This window comes from Saccostrea echinata, unplaced genomic scaffold, assembly GCF_033153115.1.
Source record: "Saccostrea echinata isolate AGI-Se365-2 ecotype Australia unplaced genomic scaffold, CSIRO_AGI_Sech_v1 ptg000054l, whole genome shotgun sequence".
Taxonomy (NCBI): Eukaryota; Metazoa; Mollusca; class Bivalvia; order Ostreida; family Ostreidae; genus Saccostrea; species Saccostrea echinata.
This window is the reverse complement of record NW_026889803.1, coordinates 30,997,501-31,002,717: the sequence shown is the minus strand read 5'-3', so window position 1 is coordinate 31,002,717 and position 5,217 is coordinate 30,997,501. Positions and strand designations below refer to the sequence as shown.

Below are 5,217 nucleotides of genomic sequence, written 5' to 3'. Positions count from 1 at the left end.
TAATGTATTTGAAAGGTTAATAGAATAAGATAATTATGCAAGAATGTTTATCATATAATTCAAAAAGTATTTTCTTAGTTTTAATAATCAGGTTGACCTGTAAGTAATAGATAAATAAAAATGAGACAAAAATAACTTATCTTATTAAAAGTTCTTCAAAGACCGTAAGAGAGGTCAATGCTAGAGCTCTTAATATGGGTTTAAAAATAGTACTGAAGCACTAATAGAACTTAATTTATGAGTTGATACTGAATACTAGACTAATTATTTTGTTGATCCTGATCTTCCTACTTCTCTTGCTTTAGGGCAACAAAGCTTCATCTATTAGTGTATTTAACTTCCAAATTGTTGTATTATGCTCAGGTGACCGTTAAGGCCCTTGGGCCTCTTGTGTACATTTCTTATTAAGTATGTCCCACATATCTTAAAGCAGTTATATCATTAGGTTTCTTACCTTATTTAGAGATATTGATTGACAAATATTATGTCCTACAGTATCTAAGTGGAGTTTTAATTCTCCATGTTGCCGGGCTCATTACTCTGTCCATAATTGGATTTTTAAAGCATATATAAAAAATATGTAAGTGAACATGTATCTTTTAAAATATTTCAGAGTATGAATTGGGTTTAAAATTCGAAAAGGCAAGTTTCATCTATCACACTGCATCTGGATAGGGAAAATTACGAACTTTTTAAGACAACTTAAACAACAAAAAAACGTAATTTACAAAAAATCCTATCATTCAATATTTTTAAATTTGCGTTGAAATGCAAGTCCTTCAAATTATTGATTAACTGTAAAAAATTCGAATGGTGAAGCTGACCTCAATATTGCACAGGACATCGTTGAAGACGACATAAGCAGGACAAAAACTTGTCATGTTTACATTTCTCGAGTACGGGAAAAACCAACTATGACGTCACGCCTAAGCTAAATAAGCGAAATAAGATATACCTACATAAGATTTCCATCATCAGCCATGCAAAAATAATTTTTGTGTTCTCCGTTTCTCAAAATACTTCATCATATACTGATTATGACCTGTTTTTACATAATAATACCGCCCTTGTATTCACCGAGTATGATCTTGCTGTACTAGCAGATCGTGTATGACGTCACCGACTTGTTGGACACGCAGTTTAAAGAAACAGAGAAGTGGATCAATCTTTTTTCATAATTTGATAATGTTTACAAGAATGTTAAACTTTTTATTTTTTTAATATAAGATGGTAATTAAAGAAAAAAAGTTGTCAACATTTTTTACAAGAACTGATGCTTTACACGTTTTGCACTTATATAAATGGAGACTATGACGTAGTTTAACAAAGTCATGTGACCATGTGTCCTTCATCCCCTTAAACAACTAAAATCATGATGAATCATTTTGAAAATTTATTTTTACTGTAACAGTGAGTAATGGTGATTTTCATAGACAACCTGCAAGATACCTGATATTTTCCCATTTTTTCAGTGTCCAGCACTCACTTTCCCAGCCAGACGTTAGTCAGGTGGGGGAGATCCACCAGCAAGCCAAGGAGCAAAAGATCAAAACCGCTCATCTCCTAGCTGTCAGCCAGGAACTCGCCAAACAGGTCACCCTCAAATCTCGACAGGCAGCTGGTATGTGTCCCTATCCCAAACCCATGGCTTGATTCTCTGTACTTGGAAGCAAATTGCATGATATTTTGCCAAAATACATAATCTGCATTTTTTTCTTTTTCTATTTCATATATTACTTTATTTTACATAATATCTTATGTGTACATTAGATGTTCCCCCGAATCCAAGGTATATAACAGAAATAGGGCTAGAATTTACCATTTTTAAATACTATACACATTTTTTTTCCATGTTTGTATTTATCAAATGCTCTTATTGCTAACTGTAATAGCTAGACAATAGTGTATCGTTTTAAGAGGAAAGAAGAAAAATTTCTTTGTTACACCATTTACCTATAAGTTTATTTTTATGGGTAATTTTATGGTGCATGTTCAATACTGAGAATTTTTAGCATTAAATTTTGATAATTTATAAAATTTCTTATAGCATCTGCAAATAAATCACATGATGATCGGTATTTTTACAACAGGTAAGGTTGCCATGGTGATAGAACTGTGAATTTGATTGGTTAATTAACACTGGTTGTTGCCTATTGACAGCACAACTGATTTATCCTGCCTGAAATGCAAAAAGAATTCTCAACTCGATAAAAGGATTTAAATTTTTTCTCTGTTATGATTTATCTCTGTAGAAATTTTTGCACCTCTGTAGATTCCATTGGTACTTTATCAAAGGTTTTCTGAATTAAAATCAATAGTTTGTACTTCCTTCATCATTTTATTTGGGGAAAAAAATTGAAAAATGGAATTGATTGATTAAATTTCATCATCATTTCTAAACATTATCATTTGACACTGCAGTGTTGATAATTACACTGGTGTTACCACATTCCTTTACTGGGTACTTTGTAATCTGTGTTTGCAGCTATGTAGTTTTGAATTTCTGATATGTGTCTGATGAATTGTATATGTACCTAATTTTCCATATCCCATGCAAAGTGATTTCAGAATAATATGTCTTTTAATACAAAAATGCAAAGTTTAGCTGTGGAAACTAATATTTTAAGTTAATTGATTTGAAATGTTGATGTAAATGTTAAAGTAAGATATGTTTGAAAATCAATTGGAATAGCATGAATTTTTAACAATGTTTGCCTGTTAAATCTGTTGTGGTTTCTATTAAGTTTGTCTCTAAAAAAGCATGAATTTTAATCCAAGTATTATAGATTAAAGCATGATTCTAACTGATATACATATTAAATATCAATCAAGTTATATACATGTAATATGACTAGGATATGATACAGTATATATTTCTATCTTGACAATAGAGATTGCAGTAATTTTAATACTCTGTATCATTTAAGTTTCAATTATACCCACATTACAATACTTATTGCTTAAACTACATATCTGTATATTCAAAAAAAAAAAAAAAAAAAAAAAAAAAAAAAAAAAAATCAGTGCTGTTTATGAAGATCTGAAGATATTTCTTATTAGAAAAAAAAAGCAAAAAACCTAATTTTCTGGGAAAGTAAGTACTGAAATATTTCAAAAATTAATTTGCATTCTATAGTACTCTAGACTTGTGAATTAAATTATTTCACAATGGTTTGTTCTTGTAGTTGAGAGAGCCAAAAGAAGAAAGACATGGTCTGGGTCCCCAAGTAAAGTCACTGGTCCAATTCTGGACCCAGAAGACCTAGAGGTGGTGCAGACCCTTGGGAGTTCTGAGAACTTGTCAATGTATCACAGAAGACAGGGGAGCTCAGAGTTAATAACACCACACCATCGCAGACAGGAGAACATGTACATGTGATAAAAAGTGACCAATGCCTGGAAAAATTTTTAAAGTGGAATATATTTAACATTCAGTGATGTCTGAACTCTTGAACAATTTGTCTGATGTTACAGAAGAATTTTAGAAGATTTTTCAAACTGATATACATGTAAATGGCAGAATTGGAAGACCCATTCAGTGTGATATTAAAAAACAAATATTTATGCAAGGTTTTTTTTTTAAAGATTTGATTGGACTTTTTTAAAAGATAGAGGCTAATAACAATGATGTTGTGATTTAAAATGTCATGTTTGCAGCAATAATTTATAAATTGTAGTGGATTTATATCTGCTCTGTGATAGAATTCAATGTGTGTACAAGTTAACTCCTATTTGAGGTACATGTATACATGTTCACTAGACATTGTTTTTAATAGTATATTCCTACACTAACAGTGCTACTAAAATTCAAAAATGGAGTGAGTATTTTTGTAAATGTAGATTTAAACCAAGTTTTTGGTTGACCAGTATTAGCAAGCACAGGGCACATAGTATAATTCCTAATCAGAAAAACAGGCTTAAGGTTCAGGACTAATTGTAATGGAATCCAAGATGCTATAGTCGTTTTTCTGAAACAAAGTGTTCATGTTTATATGTTCAAAGGAAAATTTGGAGCAGATGGTCAGAATAAGAAATAATCTCAAAAAAGACAGATTTTAACGGAGCCAAAGAAATGTTTGGAAACTACTGTAAAATCATTTATTTTCATGGGGTTAAATTTTCATGGTTTGAGTTTGAGAAAAAAAAAATATTGGTCGTGGGAATTTGATTTCTTGGTTAAAGAAGGTTCAGTTGTCACATATTTGATATTTTAACATTTCAAGGACGTGAATTCTTGGGTTTCTTCATACCAGGGAAACAGGAAAATTAAATCCCCAGGAAAACTCGTGATTTCACTGTAGTTTTATAAATGTATATTTTTATATGCATCTGTAATTTTGCTTACTGTAGCTTCTGCTTGGTGTAACACGTATATATACTACCTCATTAGCAGCTATTTTTATTGGAGATTATGTTTCAAAGAAATTTATTCAATTTCTACCCAATTTGTTTCAAAAATATCTTTGGGATTTGTTTGTAATTTACATATGTATTAAGATACTGTTCATTTGTAGGTTTATGATTTCTTGTTATAGCATTGGTGCTGTTTGTTTATCTAAATGTTTTCGTTTTTGTCTGCGATAAGATACAAATTCTTTTCTGCAAATTAGAAAACTGTGGTTGTGTGACTACATTCCATCATTTTTTTTAATGGTTTTGCCACATGATCATCTTTGAAACTTGTCTACCATAGGACTGCTTTTCTCAATATATACAATTACATTCCATTGGAATGATATTTACTCTATATAAGATATTTGTTTGTTAATGTTAGTATGTTCATGTATTAAATTTACTAATACTAATAACTAGTTTCTAACTTCTTCATTCAATGTTTACTCCCTGTGTATACAGATGTGGTTGTGAGCTTTGATTTAAGGTCGTTATACATTGATTATTTCCTGTTTTTAGGTCACCTGAGTCACTCAGGTGACCTATTGTTATCCGTTTTTGTCTGTCGTCGTGCGTCGTCCGTCGTGCGTTAACTTTTGAACATTTTCAGCTTCTTCTCTAAAACCGCTCAACCAATTTCAACCAAATTTGGCATATAGCATCTATGGGTAAAGGGGAACAAAAATTGTGAATTTCATGGTCCCTGCCACCCTGGGGCCCCAGGGGTGGGGCTAAAACCACCAAAATTGATGCAATCTTTAAAAATCTTCTTCTTTACTCCTGGACATCAAGCAGTCAAATTGTTGGCATGATTGTAATAAGCAT

General features: G+C 31.3%; 1 long non-coding RNA gene across 1 annotated transcript; it reads left to right on the top strand.

The window, feature by feature from the left end:
- Positions 1 to 1,439: 1,439 nt before the first annotated feature.
- Positions 1,440 to 3,261, top strand: LOC133172163 (uncharacterized). The gene is made up of 3 exons (XR_009718908.1): positions 1,440 to 1,621; positions 2,048 to 2,090; positions 3,186 to 3,261. It is a non-coding gene; the product is annotated as an uncharacterized LOC133172163 (long non-coding RNA).
- Positions 3,262 to 5,217: the final 1,956 nt, after the last annotated feature.